The following is a 21102-nucleotide window of genomic DNA, read 5'->3' on the forward strand; positions in this document are numbered from 1 at the left end:
GAAGCACTGCACCACCAGGTTCAAGGTCTGAGGCAGGCAAGGAATGTGTTTGTTCTGAAAGGGCTATGGCAGCCATAAAATTCCTTCCGTTATCACTGACTACCTTGCCTGCCTCAAGATGTACACTACCCAGCCATGACTGAGTTTCTTGCTGCAAGTACTCGGCCAGTACTTCCGCGGTGTGTCTGTTGTCACCCAAACACTTCATTTGTAGCACAGCCTGCTGACGCTTACCACTAGCTGCTCCATAACGGGACACCTCATGTGCAACACTGGCAGCTGCGGATGGAGTGGTTCTGTGACTGCACTCCGTGGATGAGCTTTTACTTCTGGTAGAGGAGGAGGAGGGGTGGTGAACGCCTGCAGCAAACTGTTTCCTAGATCGTGGGCTAGGCAGAACTGTCCCACTATGGCTGTCCCCTGTGGACCCTGCATCCACCATATTAACCCAGTGCACCGTGATGGACACGTAACTGTTATGAAGGCAATCCAGTAACACAGTGTGCCAGTAATCAGAGCACATACAGTGATCTGACAATAACCCAAAAACAATAGAACGAGCTCTGAGACGTGGAATCTCTGTAGACCGCAATACCTGAACCTATCCTAAACACAACTAAAGGCAGCTGTGGATTGCGCCTGACACTACCTATGCAACTCGGCACAGCCTGAGGAACTGACTAGCCTGAAGATAGAAATACAAGCCTGACTTGCCTCAGAGAAATACCCCAAAGGAAAAGGCAGCCCCCCACATATAATGACTGTTAGCAAGATGAAAAGACAAAACGTAGGGATGAAATAGATTCAGCAAAGTGAGGCCCGATATTCTAGATAGAGCGAGGATAGCAAAGAGAACTTTGCAGTCTACAAAAAACCCTAAAACAAAAAACCACGCAAAGGGGGCAAAAAGACCCACCGTGCCGAACTAACGGCACGGCGGTACACCCTTTGCGTCTCAGAGCTTCCAGCAAAAACGAATAGATAAGCTGGACAGAAAAAACAGCAAAAAAAGCAAAGAAGCACTTATCTAAGCAGAGCAGCAGGCCACAGGAAAGATCCAGAAGCTCAGATCCAACACTGGAACATTGACAAGGAGCAAGGAAGAAAGAATCAGGTGGAGTTAAATAACAAGGCAGCCAACGAGCTCACCAGAACACCTGAGGGAGGAAGCCCAGAAGCTGCAGTACCACTTGTAACCACAGGAGTGAATTCAGCCACAGAATTCACAACAGTACCCCCCCCTTGAGGAGGGGTCACCGAACCCTCACCAGAGCCCCCAGGCCGACCAGGATGAGCCACATGAAAGGCACGAACAAGATCTGGAGCATGGACATCAGAGGCAAAAACCCAGGAATTATCCTCCTGAGCATAACCCTTCCATTTAACCAGATACTGGAGTTTCCGTCTAGAGACACGAGAATCCAACATTTTCTCCACAATATACTCCAATTCCCCCTCCACCAAAACAGGGGCAGGAAGCTCAACAGATGGAACCATAGGTGCCACGTATCTCCGCAACAACGACCTATGGAATACATTATGTATGGAAAAGGAGTCCGGGAGGGTCAGACGAAAGGACACAGGATTGAGAATCTCAGAAATCCTATACGGACCAATAAAACGAGGTTTAAATTTAGGAGAGGAAACCTTCATAGGAATATGACGAGAAGATAACCAAACCAGATCCCCAACACGAAGTCGGGGACCCACACGGCGTCTGCGATTAGCGAAAAGTTGAGCCTTCTCCTGGGACAAGGTCAAATTGTCCACTACCTGAGTCCAGATCTGCTGCAACCTGTCCACCACAGAATCCACACCAGGACAGTCCGAAGACTCAACCTGTCCTGAAGAGAAACGAGGATGGAACCCAGAATTGCAGAAAAATGGAGAGACCAAGGTAGCCGAGCTGGCCCGATTATTAAGGGCAAACTCAGCCAACGGCAAAAAGGACACCCAATCATCCTGGTCTGCAGAAACAAAACATCTCAGATATGTTTCCAAGGTCTGATTGGTTCGTTCGGTCTGGCCATTAGTCTGAGGATGGAAAGCCGAGGAAAAAGATGGGTCAATGCCCATCCTACCACAAAAGGCTCGCCAGAACCTTGAAACAAACTGTGAACCTCTGTCAGAAACAATATTCTCAGGAATGCCATGCAAACGAACCACGTGCTGGAAGAACAAAGGCACCAAATCAGAGGAGGAAGGCAATTTAACCAAGGGCACCAGATGGACCATTTTAGAAAAGCGATCACAGACCACCCAAATGACTGACATCTTTTGAGAAACGGGAAGGTCAGAAATGAAATCCATCGAAATATGTGTCCAAGGCCTCTTCGGGACCGGCAAGGGCAAAAGCAACCCACTGGCACGTGAACAGCAGGGCTTAGCCCTAGCACAAATCCCACAGGACTGCACAAAAGTACATACATCCCGTGACAGAGATGGCCACCAGAAGGATCTAGCCACTAACTCTCTGGTACCAAAGATTCCTGGATGACCAGCCAACACCGAACAATGAAGTTCAGAGATAAGTTTATTAGTCCACCTATCAGGGATGAACAGTTTCTCGGCCGGACAACGATCAGGTTTATTAGCCTGAAATTTTTGCAACACTCGCCGCAAATCAGGGGAGATGGCAGACACAATGACTCCTTCCTTGAGGATACTCGCCGGCTCAGATAAACCCGGAGAGTCGGGCACAAAACTCCTAGACAGAGCATCCGCCTTCACATTTTTAGAGCCCGGAAGGTACGAAATCACAAAATCGAAGCGAGCAAAAAATAACGACCAACGGGCCTGTCTAGGATTCAAGCGCTTGGCAGACTCGAGATAAGTAAGGTTCTTATGATCAGTCAATACCACCACGCGATGCTTAGCTCCTTCAAGCCAATGACGCCACTCCTCGAATGCCCACTTCATGGCCAGCAACTCTCGGTTGCCCACATCATAATTACGCTCAGCAGCAGAATACTTCCTGGAAAAGAAAGCACATGGTTTCAACACTGAGCAACCAGAACCTCTCTGTGACAAAACCGCCCCTGCTCCAATCTCAGAAGCATCAACCTCGACCTGGAACGGAAGAGAAACATCTGGTTGACACAACACAGGGGCAGAACAAAAACGACGCTTCAACTCCTGAAAAGCTTCCACGGCAGCAGAAGACCAATTAACCAAATCAGCACCCTTCTTGGTCAAATCGGTCAATGGTTTGGCAATGCTAGAAAAATTACAGATGAAGCGACGATAAAAATTAGCAAAGCCCAGGAACTTTTGCAGACTTTTCAGAGATGTCGGCTGAGTCAAATCCTGGATGGCTTGGACCTTAACCGAATCCATCTCGATAGTAGAAGGGGAAAAGATGAACCCCAAAAATGAAACTTTCTGCACACCGAAGAGACACTTTGATCCCTTCACAAACAAAGAATTAGCACGCAGGACCTGGAAAACCATTCTGACCTGCTTCACATGAGACTCCCAATCATCTGAGAAGATCAAAATTTCATCCAAGTAAACAATCAGGAATTTATCCAGATACTCACGGAAGATGTCATGCATAAAAGACTGAAAAACAGATGGAGCATTGGCAAGTCCGAACGGCATCACTAGATACTCAAAATGACCCTCGGGCGTATTAAATGCCGTTTTCCATTCATCTCCTTGCCTGATTCTCACCAGATTATACGCACCACGAAGATCTATCTTAGTGAACCAACTAGCCCCCTTAATCCGAGCAAACAAGTCAGATAACAATGGCAAGGGATACTGAAACTTAACAGTGATCTTATTAAGAAGGCGGTAATCAATACACGGTCTCAGCGAACCAACCTTCTTGGCTACAAAAAAGAACCCTGCTCCCAGAGGTGATGACGATGGGCGAATATGTCCCTTCTCCAGGGATTCCTTCACATAACTGCGCATAGCGGTGTGTTCAGGCACGGATAAATTAAATAAACGACCTTTAGGGAATTTACTACCAGGAATCAAATTGATAGCACAATCACAATCCCTATGCGGAGGTAGGGCATCGGACTTGGGCTCTTCAAATACATCCTGATAATCAGACAAGAACTCTGGGACCTCAGAAGGAGTGGATGACGAAATAGACAAAAATGGAACATCACCATGTACCCCCTGACAACCCCAGCTGAATACCGACATAGAGTTCCAATCCAATACTGGATTATGGGTTTGTAGCCATGGCAACCCCAACACGACCACATCATGCAGATTATGTAGCACCAGAAAGCGAATAACTTCCTGATGTGCAGGAGCCATGCACATGGTCAGCTGGGCCCAGTACTGAGGTTTATTCTTGGCCAAAGGTGTAGCATCAATTCCTCTCAACGGAATAGGACACCGCAAAGGCTCCAAGAAAAACCCACAACGTTTAGCATAATCCAAATCCATCAGATTCAGGGCAGCGCCTGAATCCACAAACGCCATGACAGAATACGATGACAAAGAGCATATCAAGGTAATGGACAGAAGGAATTTGGACTGTACAGTACCAATGACGGCAGACCTATCGAACCACTTAGTGCGCTTAGGACAATCAGAAATAGCATGAGTGGAATCACCACAGTAGAAACACAGCCCATTCAGACGTCTGTGTTCTTGCCGTTCAACTCTGGTCATAGTCCTATCGCACTGCATAGGCTCAGGTTTAATCTCAGACAATACCGCCAGATGGTGCACAGATTTACGCTCGCGCAAGCGACGACCGATCTGAATGGCCAAAGACATAGACTCATTCAAACCAGCAGTCATAGGAAAACCCACCATGACATCCTTAAGAGCCTCAGAGAGACCCTTTCTGAACAAAGCTGCCAGCGCAGATTCATTCCACAGAGTGAGTACTGACCACTTCCTAAATTTCTGACAATATACTTCTATATCATCCTGACCCTGGCACAAAGCCAGCAATTTTTTCTCAGCCTGATCCACTGAATTAGGCTCATCGTACAGCAATCCGAGCGCCAGGAAAAACGCATCGACACCACTCAATGCAGGGTCTCTGGTTCAGGCTCTCTGTATCTATATTATGCTGCTTTCAGATTAGGTGGCAAAAACTTGGTGACAGATTCCTTTTAAAGGGTTTATCCAAGTCTTAAAAGAAACTAAAATTGACTGCAAACTGGCAAATTGCGACAGTGCACGATTCTAACACTGTCATGATTCTCTGATATTCCCTATCCAGGTGGGATATGCAATATCTGGAATTTGCAACTAGACTCTCTTCTGCTTTTCAACGTGCAAATCACATACATGTGTTCATGTGACTGCCCACATGCACGGAGAATAAAGGGGAATAGTGAAGTGTGTGCATTGCACACTGTCACGATTTGGCAGTCAGCAGTCATATGGAGTGTTTGCAGATTTGTCACCTTAGATTGAGCAACCTAATTAAGCAAATTCAATCATCAGGCCAATTATTTACAGTTAAAGGGAACCTGTCACCCCGTTTTTTCAGTAGGAGATAAAAATACCGTTAAATAGGGCCTGAGCTGTGCTTTACAATAGGGTATTTTTTGTCCCCTGATTCTCTACCTATGCTGCCGAAATACCTTACAAAAGTGGCCTTTTTCGCCTGTCAATCAGGCTGGTCAGGTCGGATGGGCACGGTCACAGCGCTGGTTCTCCCCCACATCTTGCTTATGTTCCCGTTGGTGGCGTAGTGCTTCTCGCATGCGCAAGTGCCGAATGCACTGCGCAGCTGTAGAAAAAGAGCGCGCTCGCCGCTATTCAGCGGTTTCTCGGTGGGCGCGGCCATCTTCCTGAGGCCGCGCGTGCGCAGATGGATTCTCCTGCTTCCTGGGGCTTCAGGAAAATGGCCGCGGGATGCCGCGCGTGCGCAGATGGACATCGCGGCGGCCATTTTCCTGAAGCCGAGATTCGAACTTGCGCATGCGAGAAGCACTACGCCACTTTTGTAAGGTATTTCGGCAGCATAGGTAGGGAATCAGGGGACAAAAAATACCCTATTGTAAAGCACAGCTCAGGCCCTATTTTTATCTCCTACTGAAAAAACGGGGGTGACAGGTTCCCACAACTAAAGGCAGCTGTGGATTGCGCCTGACACTACCTATGCAACTCGGCACAGCCTGAGGAACTGACTAGCCTGAAGATAGAAATACAAGCCTGACTTGCCTCAGAGAAATACCCCAAAGGAAAAGGCAGCCCCCCACATATAATGACTGTTAGCAAGATGAAAAGACAAAACGTAGGGATGAAATAGATTCAGCAAAGTGAGGCCCGATATTCTAGATAGAGCGAGGATAGCAAAGAGAACTTTGCAGTCTACAGAAAACCCTAAAACAAAAAACCACGCAAAGGGGGCAAAAAGACCCACCGTGCCGAACTAATGGCACCGCGGTACACCCTTTGCGTCTCAGAGCTTCCAGCAAAAACGAATAGATAAGCTGGACAGAAAAAACAGCAACAAAAGCAAAGAAGCACTTATCTAAGCAGAGCAGCAGGCCACAGGAAAGATCCAGAAGCTCAGATCCAACACTGGAACATTGACAAGGAGCAAGGAAGAAAGAATCAGGTGGAGTTAAATAACAAGGCAGCCAACGAGCTCACCAGAACACCTGAGGGAGGAAGCCCAGAAGCTGCAGTACCACTTGTGACCACAGGAGTGAATTCAGCCACAGAATTCACAACACGTAACATCCCTGGCCATGCCTACTGGTCCATGCATCTGTTGTGAGGTGCACCTTTCTACTGATTGATTGCCTCAGTGCATAGACAATGCGGTCTTTGACATGCTGATGGAGGGATGGGATGAATTTTCTCGCAAAGAAGTGTCGACTGGGTAGGTCATAGCGTGGTACTGCGTAGGCCATCAGGGCTTTGAAAGCTTCACTTTCAACCAACCGGTGGGGCATCATCTCTAACGAGATTAGTCTAGCAATGTGGGCGTTCAAACCCTGTGTACATGGATGACAGGATGAGTACTTTCTTTTCCTAACGAGAGTCTCTTGTAGGGTGAGCTGGACTGGAGAGCTGCATATGGTGGAACTAGCAGGGGTGGTGGTGGACATGGCAGATTGAGAGAGGGTTGGTGATGGTATTCTTGATGTTGGCCTACATACAGTGTTTCCTACCAATAACTTTGTGATTCCCTGACTGCTTTGGCCTTGCGATGATGCCTCCACATTTGCTGCTGGTGGTGTCCTAACCGGTGGGCTTACTGTGAGCGAAGCAATCTAGTGTTGCTGACGACCTTCATTCTGAGCAGGTGCACCAACGGTACTGGACGTTGGTCCAGGCTTGCAAGTGCATGCTGGTTAAATATCTACGCCTGCACGTTGCATTTAAACTTAGGGGATTCTTCCCTCTGCTAAAGGTCTTTGAGCACTTCTTACAGATAACTTTGCACTGATCATTCGGATCTTGGTTAAAAAATTCCCACACTGCATTTTTCCTACTATAGATTACCTTTTCAGGCATTGCACGCTGTGCTACTTTCACTGGATGGCCACGCTGTCCTAAAACTGTTTTTGGTTTTGCCAAACATTTTTGGCCAGATACGGGCCTGCCAGATGAAAGCTGTTGCGATGTAGATGGCTGTTGCGGATCACCCTCCTCCACTTCTGAGCTACTGGCAGCGGCACCCTCTTCCCACAATGGCTGCCAATCTGGGTCAACAACTGGGTCATCTGTCACCTCCTCTTCAATGTCATGTGCACCTTCCTCTGTGTCACCGTATAACATTCGTGACAGGGTACCATAGTCTCATCAGGGTCAGATTCTGGCTCAGTACAATGTGAGGGAAATGTAGTGATCTGAGTCAATGGAACAGCATAATAATCTAGCTGTGGCTGTGCATCTGTGCACTCCATCTCCGATTCATCTTGTAATGGGCTTTTAACAATTTCCCTCTCTAACCCAGGCACGTTATTTATAAATAGCTCCATGGAGTAAACTGTAGTTTCGCCTGCTGCATCCTTCACTTTTGGTTTGGGTGGAGGACACAAGGAAGCGACTTGTTCCTGACCGGGAGCATCTACTGACGACTTGCTGCTTTTAGATTTCGAACCTTCTGAAGAGGAGGCGAAAGAGCTAGAGGCTGAGTCAGCAAGGAAAGCCAAAACTTTTTCCTGCTGCTCTGGCTTTAAAACCTGTTTCCTACTCTCAGATAAGGGAGCCTTCGAGGCCTTGTGTAGCCAGACGATGACGCTGGCTCAACATCTCGAACCCTTAGGCTACGTTCACACTAGCGTTGTGCGCCGCTGCGTCGGCGACGCGACGCACAACGCACCGAAAAACGCGTGCAAACGCACGCAAAAACGCTGCGTTTTTCGACGCGTGCGTCGTTTTTTGACGAAAATCGGACGCAAGAAAAATGCAACTTGTTGCATTTTCTTGGTCCGACGCTAGCGTCAAAAAAGACGCACGTGTCGGAAAACGCAACAAGCAAAAACGCATGCGTCCCCCATGTTAAACATAGGGGCGCATGACGCGTGCGTCGCCGCTGCGTCGCCCGACGCTAGCGCGACGCACACTAGCCGAACGCTAGTGTGAACGTAGCCTTAGTGCTTTTTTGCTTTTCCCACTACCACCAGATGCTCCACCACCACCACCATCAGTACCAGCTGGCAACAACCGCCCAGGGACTCTTCCACCAGACTTCCTCATTTTTGGAAAATCTAACCAAAATAACAACCGTTATGTGAAACAAGGTAGAAGGTGTATATAAACTTGCGGATAATTTAAATCTCCCTTTTTTTTGGGGGGGGGAGACTGCAACAAAACTCAGGCGTAGTGTATTACACTACACAATGTAAGTGGCAGAACGTGGCTGGAAGATGTACGACAAACTAACAGAACTGTGACGTAGATCCACTTAGTGCCAATTTAAATCTCCCTTTTTTGGGGGGGAGACTGCAACAAAACTCAGGCCCAGTGTATTACACTACACAATAATAATATATAATAATAATTTTTATTTATATAGCGCCAACATATTCCGCAGCGCTTTACAAATTATAGAGGGGACTTGTACAGACAATAGATATTACAGCATAACAGAAATACAGTTCAAAACAGGAGGAATGAGGGCCCTGCTCGCAAGCTTACAAACTATGGGGAAAAGGGGAGACACGAGAGGTGGATGGTGACAATTGCTTTAGTTATTTGGACCAGCCATAGTGTAAGGCTCAGGTGTTCATGTAAAGCTGCATGAACCAGTTCACTGCCTAAGTATGTAGCAGTACAGACACAGAGGGCTAATACTGCATAAAGTGTACAATGTAAGTGGCAGAACGTGGCTGGAAGATGTACGACAAACTAACACAACTGTGATGTAGATCCACTTAGTGCTAATTTAAATCTCCCTTTTTTTGTGGGGAGACTGCACCAAAACTCAGACCCAGTGTATTACACTACGCAATGTAAGTGACAGAACGTGGCTGGAAGATGTACGACAAACTAACAGAACTGTGACGTAGATCCACTTAGTGCCAATTTAAATCTCCCTTTTTTGTGGGGAAACTGCAACAAAACTCAGGCCCAGTGTATTACACTACACAATGTAAGTGGCAGAACGTGGCTGGAAGATATATAAAAAAATACAAGGGCTGTAGTACAATTTCAATCTCCCTACAATGATCTCAGGACAAGTATGGCAGCAATAAAACGGACTGCTGCACACAAAAGTGTGGACAAATAAACAAGAGAACTGTGCAGAAAGGAGCAACAGGATTTTTGCTTTTAAAAAAGCAGTTGGTTTGCACAGCGGCGTACAAACAGCAATACAGCTATCAGGGAGTCTTATAGGGCAGCCTAATAAGCTACAGAGCTGATGCACAAAAATATAAACTCCACTGTCCCTGCAAAGAAAAGGTGGTGTTGGACAGTGGAAATCGCTACAGCACAAGCAGTTTGGGGGTTAATCTTCCCTCCCTAACTATATCCCTTCTTCTGATGAAGCTGCAGCAACCTTTCCCTATGCTAAGATCAGCAGAAGTAAGATGGCGGTCAGCGTGCACGCCCCTTTATAGACCCTGTGACGCCGCAGAAAGCAAGCCAATCACTGTCATGCCCTTCTCAAAGATGGTGGTGACCGAGACCTATGTCATCACGCTGCCCACACTCTGCGTCCTCCTTCATTGGATGAGAAATGGCACTGAAAACCTCATACGAAACGCGACTTTGGCGCAAAGATCGCCGACCTCATGGCTGATCCCACACTAGGATCGTCTCGGGCTTCACGAAACCCGACTTTGCCGAAAGTTGGCGACTTTTGAATTTGTCCGATCCGTTTCGCTCAACCCTAGTCACAAGCCATCAAACAAAGAACTGCTTAAATTTTTGCGCCAGATGCAGTGTGAAAGACTGGTGGAAAGCATGCCAAGACGCATGAAAGCTGTGATTTAAAATCATGGTTATTCCACAAAATATTGATTTCTGAACTCTTCCTGAGTTAAAACATTAGTATTGTTGTTTCTAAATGATTATGAACTTGTTTTCTTTGTATTATTTGAGGTCTGAAAGCACTGGCATTTTTTAACTTTCACCATTTCTCCTTTTCAGAAAAAAAATACTAAATTTATTGTTTTGAAATTCGGAGACATATTGTCAGAAGTTTATAGAATAAAAGATCAATTTACAGTTAACTCAAAAATATACCTATAAAGAGAAAAATCAGACAAACTGAACATTTTGCAGTGGTCTCTTAATTTTTGCCAGAGCTGTATATTCACTGTGGTACAGTCACTGCCAAGCTCCGTAATAACAAAAGAAAAAATTAGCTGCGATCATCAATTGGCCGATTGAATGCCTGTTCCTGGTAACTTATAGACTCAAGGCTTCAGCGGTGTGGTTTATAGAGCAAGAGGAACAGAGTTATTAAATTTAAAATATATAATCCAAAAAGTAGGCAGTGTTTATAAAAAAATACAAAAGGGGACAAAACAATGCAGTATATATAATCACAGAAAATAAAAAGGATAAGCAAAAAAAAACATGACTTACACAACGTTATCAATATGGCTAATATTAATCGGGTCTGATTTGCAGGCCGCACTGCAATGCAAGTTTATACATTGCATTTGGCCCAAACCCACAATGCCTTAAATATCTCCCATAACTTTATAGCCAATGCCTGTCACAAAAAAAAACAATATTCGCAACTAGTTTTCCAGTGCCAAAGCATCTGATATCATTACCCTGTGTTGCTTTTGAAGATAGGAAGAGTTATCCACACAGGGGAGAAAAGTCTCACCTCCTAGCCTGTTGTATAGACTTTTTGTCTGCTCCCCATCAGATAATCCACTTCAATTATCTGTCCACATTTATGACAGACCTCTAGTGATATTCTGTGGACGAAATAGTAATTTTATCAAAACTACAGCAATCAGCCTCGTAAGTAACACATCGCTGTGTTCAGGCTCTCTGTATCTATATTATGCTGCTTTCAGATTAGGTGGCAAAAACTTGGTGACAGATTCCTTTTAAAGGGTTTATCCAAGTCTTAAAAGAAACTAAAATTGACTGCAAACTGGCAAATTGCGACAGTGCACGATTCTAACACTGTCATGATTCTCTGATATTCCCTATCCAGGTGGGATATGCAATATCTGGAATTTGCAACTAGACTCTCTTCTGCTTTTCAACGTGCAAATCACATACATGTGTTCATGTGACTGCCCACATGCACGGAGAATAAAGGGGAATAGTGAAGTGTGTGCATTGCACACTGTCACGATTTGGCAGTCAGCAGTCATATGGAGTGTTTGCAGATTTTTCACCTTAGATTGAGCAACCTAATTAAGCAAATTCAATCATCAGGCCAATTATTTACAGTTAAAGGGAACCTGTCACCCCGTTTTTTCAGTAGGAGATAAAAATACCGTTAAATAGGGCCTGAGCTGTGCTTTACAATAGGGTATTTTTTGTCCCCTGATTCTCTACCTATGCTGCCGAAATACCTTACAAAAGTGGCCTTTTTCGCCTGTCAATCAGGCTGGTCAGGTCGGATGGGCACGGTCACAGCGCTGGTTCTCCCCCACATCTTGCTTATGTTCCCGTTGGTGGCGTAGTGCTTCTCGCATGCGCAAGTGCCGAATGCACTGCGCAGCTGTAGAAAAAGAGCGCGCTCGCCGCTATTCAGCGGTTTCTCGGTCGGCGCGGCCATCTTCCTGAGGCCGCGCGTGCGCAGATGGAGTCTCCTGCTTCCTGGGGCTTCAGGAAAATGGCCGCGGGATGCCGCGCGTGCGCAGATGGACATCGTGGCGGCCATTTTCCTGAAGCCGAGATTCGAACTTGCGCATGCGAGAAGCACTACGCCACTTTTGTAAGGTATTTCGGCAGCATAGGTAGGGAATCAGGGGACAAAAAATACCCTATTGTAAAGCACAGCTCAGGCCCTATTTTTATCTCCTACTGAAAAAACGGGGTGACAGGTTCCCTTTAACAAGAGGTACACAGGCATTTGGGAAGCTAGATTAGAGTTGCCAAAGATGGATATATTACAGTAAAGAAGCAAAATATTTTACACAGACAAAAATTTGATATGAAATTTGTTAAAGTAAAATGTGCCAAATATCTTAAGAGGCAAGCCTCATAAAAGTAATTAAATTAAATAGGTAAATAGCCTCTTCGAGGGAGAAGACAAGAACTCCAGTGCCTCAAATTGTGTGGAACAATACTAAAAGTCAATATTAACCTTTTTAAGAGACTTGCCACATAAGGATAAGCCAGACTAGAAACTCCATTTGTAGCCATGTGTTTCAGGTGTTTGCCCCTCATCAGTGCAATGTAGAGATCTGGTTTGAGTGGGTGAGGAGCCTCTGACAGTGGTGAATAAGGGGTAATGTTTCTTCTGGTGGAGAGATTCAAATTCATGTAAGAAGACCTATAGGTCATGCAATGTTCCTCTGGGAATAGAAATATGCAAAAATCCTCTTCAGAGAGAAAAGAGACTAGAACTCTAGTGGATAACATAATCATTAAAGATAATATAGACTCATTTACAAGTTTTGCCACATACTGTAACTCAAGATGAAATGCCAAGCAGGAAACTCTATTAATGGAGTCATGTGGCAAGGCTTGTTCAGTTCTAGTCCTCTTCCTCTTTGAAAAGGCTACTTGAATATTAAGATAACAATAGAAACATTGTATTATCTTTAAGTCTCTTTATGCTGACTTGTCGCTCTCCACAGGGAGAAACATTACCCTTTAGATTTTTTAACAATATTTGGTACATGTTGAACTGTTTTAAACACACAATGCGATACAATTTGAAAAAAAAGATGACCTGCTAAGGCCACAAACTGAATATTATTAGCAGTCATAGTGCAAATGTATGAATTAAATTGTCACACAATTTCATAATGTGCTTCAAGATCACTCTGAAAATTGTATATCTTCTAGTTATTAATGTCCACTACTGGAGGCCCCGTCTTATCACATAGGTCCTGTCTTTTTACTCCTGAAAGCATTTTAATGAATTGATGATAACATAATGCAGAATGACAACCCCTAAAGGTACCTTCACACATAACGATATCATTAACGATATCGTTGCTTTTGGTGACGTTGCAACGATATCGTTAAGGAAATCGCTATGTGTGACAGCGACCAACGATCAGGCCCCTGCTGGGAGATCGTTGGTCGCTGAAGAAAGTCCAGAACTTTATTTCGTCGCTGGACTCCCTGCTGACATCGCTGGATCGGCGTGTATGACACCTATCCAGCGATGTCTTCACTGGTAACCAGGGTAAACATCGGGTGACTAAGCGCAGGGCCGCGCTTAGTAACCCGATGTTTACCCTGGTTACCAGCGTAAAAGTAAAAAAACAAACACTACATACTTACCTACCGCTGTCTGTCCCCGGCGCTCTGGTTCTCTGCACTCCTCCTGTACTGGCTGTGAGCGTCGGTCAGCCGGAAAGCAGAGCGGTGACGTCACCGCTCTGCTTTCCGGCCGCTGTGCTCACAGCCAGTACAGGAGGAGTGCAGAGAACCAGAGCGCCGGGGACAGACAGCGGTAGGTAAGTATGTAGTGTTTGTTTTTTTTTACTTTTAGGATGGTAACCAGGGTAAACATCGGGTAACTAAGCGCGGCCCTGCGCTTAGTTACCCGATGTTTACCCTGGTTACCGGCATCGTTGGTCGCTGGAGAGCTGTCTGTGTGACAGCTCTCCAGCGACCAAACAGCGACGCTGCAGCGATCCGGATCGTTGTCGGTATCGCTGCAGCGTCGCTTAATGTGAAGGGGCCTTAAGTGGAAGAGAAGTTCTGGGGGTTGGAATTCTCAGCCATCAATAAATAGAACAACTTGTAATGAATCAAAGGCTGTCTTATCAATTAACATTAGATAACACTGAAGGCATAAGTGCTGGTAAAGGCCCCGTCACACATAGTGAGATCGCTAGCGAGATCGCTGCTGAGTCACAAGTTTTGTGACGCAACAGCGATCTCAGTAGCGATCTCGCTATGTGTGACACGTAGCAGCGATCAGGCCCCTGCTGTGAGATCGCTGGTCGTGTCGGAATGGCCTGGGCCATTTTTTGATCGTTGAGGTCCCGCTGACATCGCTGAATCGGCGTGCGTGACGCCGATTCAGTGATGTCTTCGCTGGTAACCAGGGTAAACATCGGGTTACTAAGTGCAGGGCCGCGCTTAGTAACCCGATGTTTACCCTGGTTACCATCGTTAAAGTAAAAAAAACAAACGCTACATACTTACCTTCCGCTGTCTGTCCCCGGCGCTGGGCTTCTCTGCTCTGGCTGTGAGCAGCGGGCAGCCGGAAAGCAGAGCGGTGAAGTCACCGCTCTGCTTTCCGGCCGCTGTGCTCACAGCCAGAGCAGAGAAGCCCAGCGCCGGGGACAGACAGCGGAAGGTAAGTATGTAGCGTTTGTTTTTTTTACTTTAACGATGGTAACCAGGGTAAACATCGGGTTACTAAGCGCGGCCCTGCGCTTAGTAACCCAATGTTTACCCTGGTTACCCGGGGACCTCGGGATCGTTGGTCGCTGGAGAGCTGTCTGTGTGACAGCTCTCCAGCGACCAAACAGCGACGCTGCAGCGATCCGGATCGTTGTTGGTATCGCTGCAGCGTCACTAAGTGTGACGGTACCTTTAGAGGAAGACCTACAAAATCTGTAGTTTCCATACAGCTTGGACTGCATAGTGACCTAAAGTTACCTGCAATCTGCAAGGCTACTTTCACACTTCCGTCGGTACGAAGCCGTCGCCATTAGGGTTGAAGCAAAACGGATCGGACAAATTAAAAAATCGCCGACTTTCTGCAAAGTCGGGTTTCATGAAATCCGACCCGATCCTAGTGTGGGATCGGCCACGAGGTCGTCTATCTTCGCGGCAAAGTCGCGTTTTGTATGACGCGTTCAGTGCCATTTTTCAGCCAATGAAGGAAGACGCAGAGTGTGGCCACCGTGATGACATAGGTCTCGGTCCCCACCATCTTAGGCTGGTTTCACACTTGCGTTTCAAAACGCATGCGTTTTTTTAAAAAAACGCATGGTGAAAAAACGCATGTAAACACGTGCAAACGCTGCGTTTTTTTTGACGCATGCGTTTTTGCATGCGGTGAAAAAAATGCAGCGTTTTCACCCATTTACATGCATTTTTTCATGCGTTTGCGTTTTTTAAATGCATGCTGAGAAATGTGTGACAGCTGCCAATCATCAAAATAAAGTAAAAAACCCACTATAAACAGAAATAGTTAGGGTTAGGGGTAGGGATCATAACCCTAACCCTAAAGGGATCCTAACCCTACCCCTAACCCTAAGCCTAAAGGGATCCTAACCCTAAAGGGATTAGGGTTAGGGGTAGGGTTAGGATCCCTTTAGGGTTAGGGGTAGGGTTAGGGTTAGGGGTAGGGTTAGGGTTAGGGTTAGGATCCCTTTAGGGGTAGGGTTAGGGTTAGGATCCCTTTAGGGTTAGGGTTAGGGATAGGGTTAGGATCCCTTTAGGGTTAGGGTTAGGATCCCTTTAGGGTTAGGGTTAGGATCCCTTTAGGGTTAGGGTTAGGATCCCTTTAGGGTTAGGGTTAGGATCCCTTTATCACCTTTATGGTGGGGGGTGGCATATCAGTGTGTTTTCAGTTTTTTTTTATAAAAATGCATGCGTTTTAAAAGCAAACAAACGCATGTGCTTAAAAACGCATGCGTTTCCATTGACTCCAATGTATTTTTTGACAGAAAAAAAAACGCATGAAAACGCATGCTTTTTTATGTGTCAAAAAAACGCCTCTCAAAAATACTACAAGTTGCATTTCTAAAAAAGAACGCATGCAGCAAAAAACGCATGCGTTTCAAAACGCGACCAAATGCGTACAACAAAAAAACGCATGCGTTTTCAATGTTAAATATAGGAAAAAAAAAACGCATACGTTTTTTGTGCAAAAAACGCTGCAGACAAAAACGCAAGTGTGAAACCACTCTTAGAGAAGGGCATGACAGTGATTGGCTAGCTTTCTACGGTGTCACAGGGGCTATAAAGGGGCGTGCACGCCAACCGCCATCTTACTTCTGCCGATCTTAGCATAGGGAGAGGTTGCTGCAGCTTCATCAGAAGGAGGGATATAGTTAGGGAGGGAAGATTAACCCCCAAACTGCTTGTGCTGTAGCGATTTCCACTGTCCAACACCACCTTTTCTTTGCAGGGACAGTGGAGGCTATATTTTTGGGCATCAGCTCTGTAGCTTATTAGGCTGCTTTATAAGGCTCCCTGATAGCTGCATTGCTGTTTGTACGCTGCTGTGCAAACCAACTGCTTTTTTAAAAGCAGAAATCCTGTTGCTCCTTTTTGTACCGTTCTCTTGTTTATTTGTCCACACTTTTGTGTGCAGCAGTCCTTTTTATTGCTGCCATACTTGTCCTGAGATAACAGGATATCAGCCAGCCACGTTCTGCCACTTACATTGTGTAGTGTTATACACTGGGCCTGAGTTTTGGTGCATTCTCCCTCCCAAAAAAGGGAGATTCAAATTGTCACAAAGTGGATCTACGTCAGTTCTGTTAGTTTGTTGTATATCAGCCAGCCACGTTCTGCCACTTACATTGTGTAGTGTTATACAGTTGTAGAAAAAAGTATTGACACCCCTGCAATTCTGCCAGATAATACTCAGTTTCTTCCTGAAAATGATTGCAATCACAAATTCTTTGGTATTATTATCTTCATTTAATTTGTCGTAAATGAAGAAAAACACAAAAGAGAATGAAGTAAAAAGCAAAACATTGATCATTTTTCACAAAACTCCAAAAATGGGTATTGGCACCCTCAGCCTAATACTTGGTTGCACAACCTTTAGCCAAAATAACTGCGACCAACCGCTTCCGGTAACCATCAATGAGTTTCTTACAATGCTCTGCTGGAATTTTAGACCATTCTTCTTTGGCAAACTGCTCCAGGTCCCTGATATTTGAAGGGTGCCTTCTCCAAACTGCCATTTTTAGATCTCTCCACAGGTGTTCTATGGGATTCAGGTCTGGACTCATTGCTGGCCACCTTAGAAGTCTCCAGTGCTTTCTCTCAAACCATTTTCTAGTGCTTTTTGAAGTGTGTTTTGGGTCATTGTCCTGCTGGAAGACCCATGACTTCTGAGGGAGACCCAGCTTTCTCACACTGGGTGTAATGTGCTGCTGCAGTGCAGTATAGAGCAACCTTCGCCAGGGGGTGCTGGTTAAGAGAAAGAGGTTGTACACACAGCGCAGCAACACTGAACAATAACACAGGTGTCACAGGTAATGAAAGAGACGTGAGACAAAGCAAGGTCATACACAGAGATAGCAGCGCAGTACAGAAGGGGTGAGCAGAGATTAGTCGGGGACAAGCAAGACATCAGAACCTACCGGGAACATGGTAACCAAAACGTGAGACGTAAGACGGAGTCGGGGTACAGGCCAGAGGTCAGAACAAGTCATAAACGGGTGCAGGCAGTCAGAGGCAAACAGGAACACTATTACAGGGATCAGGTCAGGAGCTTAAACAGTGCAGCAGGAACTATAGCTGACACTGGCCCACAGGCTGCAGAGGACTTAAATAGCTCAGCAGGTTTCAAAGTGAGGCAGAAAGGATTAACTCCCACATGACCAGTCCAGAGACAAAACAGCTGAACACAGCCTCAGAATTGGATCATGACCCTGGGCCCTACATTATGCTGCAAAATTTGTTGGTAGTCTTCAGACTTCATAATGCCATGCACACGGTCATGCAGTCCAGTGCCAGAGGCAGCAAAGCAACCCCAAAACATCAGGGAACCTCATCCATGTTTGACTGTTGGGACCGTGTTCTTTTCTTTGAATGCCTCTTTTTTTCTTCTGTAAACTCTATGTTGATGCCTTTGCCCAAAAAGCTTTACTTTTGTCTCATCTGACCAGAGAACATTCTTCCAAAACGTTTTAGGCTTTTTCAGGTAAGTTTTTGGCAAACTCCAGCCTGGCTTTTCTATGTCTCGAGGTAAGAAGTGGGGTCTTCCTGGGTCTCCTACCATACAGTCCCTTTTCATTCAGATGTCGACGGATAGTACGGGTTGACACTAGAGTTGAGCGACTTTTACTTTTTTAGGATCGAGTCGGGTTTCGTGAAACCGGACTTTCTCAAAATTCGGGTCGGGTGAAATCGGCCGATTATTGCGAAAAGTCGGGGGCCGACTGAAACACGAAACCCAATGCAAGTCAATGGGGAATCAAAGTTGGCAGTGAGTGGAGGACAGGAAAACACCTACAGTGCCCATTTTAATGCCAAAAACATCAATTCGTATTACTGAAGCTTGTCAATCTTAATTTACTTTATAATAATAGTTAGGCATTGAAAACAGGGGCTCATTTGGCTAAAGTTGTGGGGGGGTAAGGCTGGCTCAAGATTTTGGCGATCCCAGACAACACGGAATACGTCATGGCGGTGGAGCAGGTAGAGGTAAGTATTTCAACTTTGCAAGTGCTGTGATCCTGAGCAAGCAGTGGGGGCCCACTAGTTGGCACTGGCACAGGGCCCCTCGTAGTACGGCGGTGTGTTTGATGGCGGGCGGCGCCTCACACTGCCAGAGACACTTTTGCGTACTATGAGGGGCCCTGTGCCAGTGCCAACGAGTATGCCCCCCCACCTGATGAAAAAACCTGCACTTTCATCTGCACCTTCCTCTGTCCCTGAGTAAGGTGGAAGGGTGAAGGGGAACCTGACATTCAGCAGGGTCAGATTTTGGCTGTGTAGAGTGCAAGGGGAATGTAGTGGTCTGGGTCAATGTACCAGCAGACTCATCTAGCAGTGGCTGGGCAATGGGCAGGATGAGGAGGAAACACAGATATAGGCCCAAATAATAAAGTAGGCTAAATGCAGTTCAAAATTTGTAACAGGACTAAACAGGCGGCATTGCTTTGTTCAGCGGAAGACAACTGTAATGAGAGGCTCACACAAACTTAGTAGGCCTAAAATATAAAATGTGGGCTAAATGCAGCGGAGGAGGAAAACTGTAATGAGAGGCTCACACATTTACTAGGCCCAAGTAAGTAGGTAGGCCAAATGCAGTTCAAAATTGGTAAGAGGAGTACACAGGTGGCATAGCTTTTTTCAGCGGAAGAGGACAACTGTTATGAGAGGCTGACACAGTTACTAGGCCCAAATAAGTAAGTAGGCTAAATGCAGTTCAAAATTAGTAACAGGAGTACACAGGCAGCATTGCTTTGTTCAGCGGATGACAACTGTAATGAGAGGCTCACACAGTTACTAGGCCCAAATAAGTAAGTAGGCTAAATGCAGTTCAAAATTGGTAAAAGGAGTACACAGGTGGCATTGTTTTGTTCAGTGGAGGACAACTGTAATAAGTGGCTCAGACAGACTGGGAAGGCCTAAAATAAAAAAGTAGGCTAAATGCAGTTCAAAATTGGTAACAGGAGTAGACAGGCGGCATAGCTTTGTTCAGCGCAGGACAACTGTAATGAGAGGCTCACACAGTAACTAGGCCCAAATAAGTAAGTAGGCTAAATGCAGTTCAAAATTGGTAACAGGAGTACACAGGCGGCATTGCTTTGTTCAGCGGAGGACAACTGTAATGAGAGGCTCACACCGACTTAGTAGGCCTAAAATAAAAAAGTAGGCTAAATGCAGTTCAAAATTGGTAACAGGAGTGCACAGGCGGCATAACTTTGTTCAGCGGAAAACAACTGTAATGAGAGGCTCACACAGTTACTAGGCCCAAATAAGTAAGTAGGCTAAATGCAGTTCAAAATTGGTAACAGGAGTACACGGGTGGCATTGCTTTGTTCAGTGGAGGACAACTGTAATAAGTAGCTGACAGAGTTAGTAGGCCAAAATAATAAAGTGGACTAAATGTCTGCCAAATAATTGTTCAGAAATAAACTGGTGGCATAGCTAGGTACAGGGGTGGACTCCTCTGCTGAGTAGCAGACAGTGTTAGTTTGCGCAAACTTTTAACTGGTCTAAATGGATGCCAGGGCCCCTGTATATTTTTACTATCATCTATCATTTCAACAAATTTGTATTGGCAGTGCCATTGAAGGATTTAAAAGCACATACTACACAGTGGTGGAGCAGGGAGAGGTAAGTTTTGCAAGTGGTAGAGCACTGTTCGAGCTGGGGGGGAACACTCTCTCGTGGGTGGCGGTACTATCCCAGGGCCCATCATATTACGACAGTGTGTCTGACCTTGGTTGTGCACCACCACCATCAGAGACACTTCATTCTACTATGAGCCACTGTGCCAGTGCCGTCGCCCAAGAGTGGACACACCCACCTGTCCAGGCAAACAGCACTCGCATGGTTGCTTGCGCCAAGTGGTGACCACGGCCCTGTGGGGGGAGTCAGCACATTTAGGGTGGTATAAGGGTGGTATAAAAATGACCTATGGTAGACATGCAGCAGCTGCAAATGGAGGAATTGGAGCAGTCAGTAAGAGGAGGCCAAAAGCAAGACATTTTTCAGGCAAGCAACGTGTCAGCAGGGTAAGGTGGGGCAAAATAATTTGAAATCCATGATTGGTTCATTTTAATGAAGGTTAGATCATCAACATTTCGGGTAGCCAGACGCGTCCTTTTTTCGGTCGGTATTGAACCAGCAGCACTGAAAGCACTTTCTGATAGCACACTAGCAGCTGGGCAAGCGAGCTCCTGTAAT

General features: G+C 45.9%; 1 protein-coding gene across 1 annotated transcript in view; it reads left to right on the forward strand.

Moving 5' to 3' along the window:
- Positions 1–21102, forward strand: part of PRELP (proline and arginine rich end leucine rich repeat protein) — a 590571-nt gene that overhangs the window by 387714 nt on the left and 181755 nt on the right. The window lies entirely within an intron of this gene.

The sequence above is a fragment of the Ranitomeya imitator genome, chromosome 3 (genome assembly GCF_032444005.1).
Source record: "Ranitomeya imitator isolate aRanImi1 chromosome 3, aRanImi1.pri, whole genome shotgun sequence".
In the NCBI taxonomy this organism is placed as follows: domain Eukaryota; kingdom Metazoa; phylum Chordata; class Amphibia; order Anura; family Dendrobatidae; genus Ranitomeya; species Ranitomeya imitator.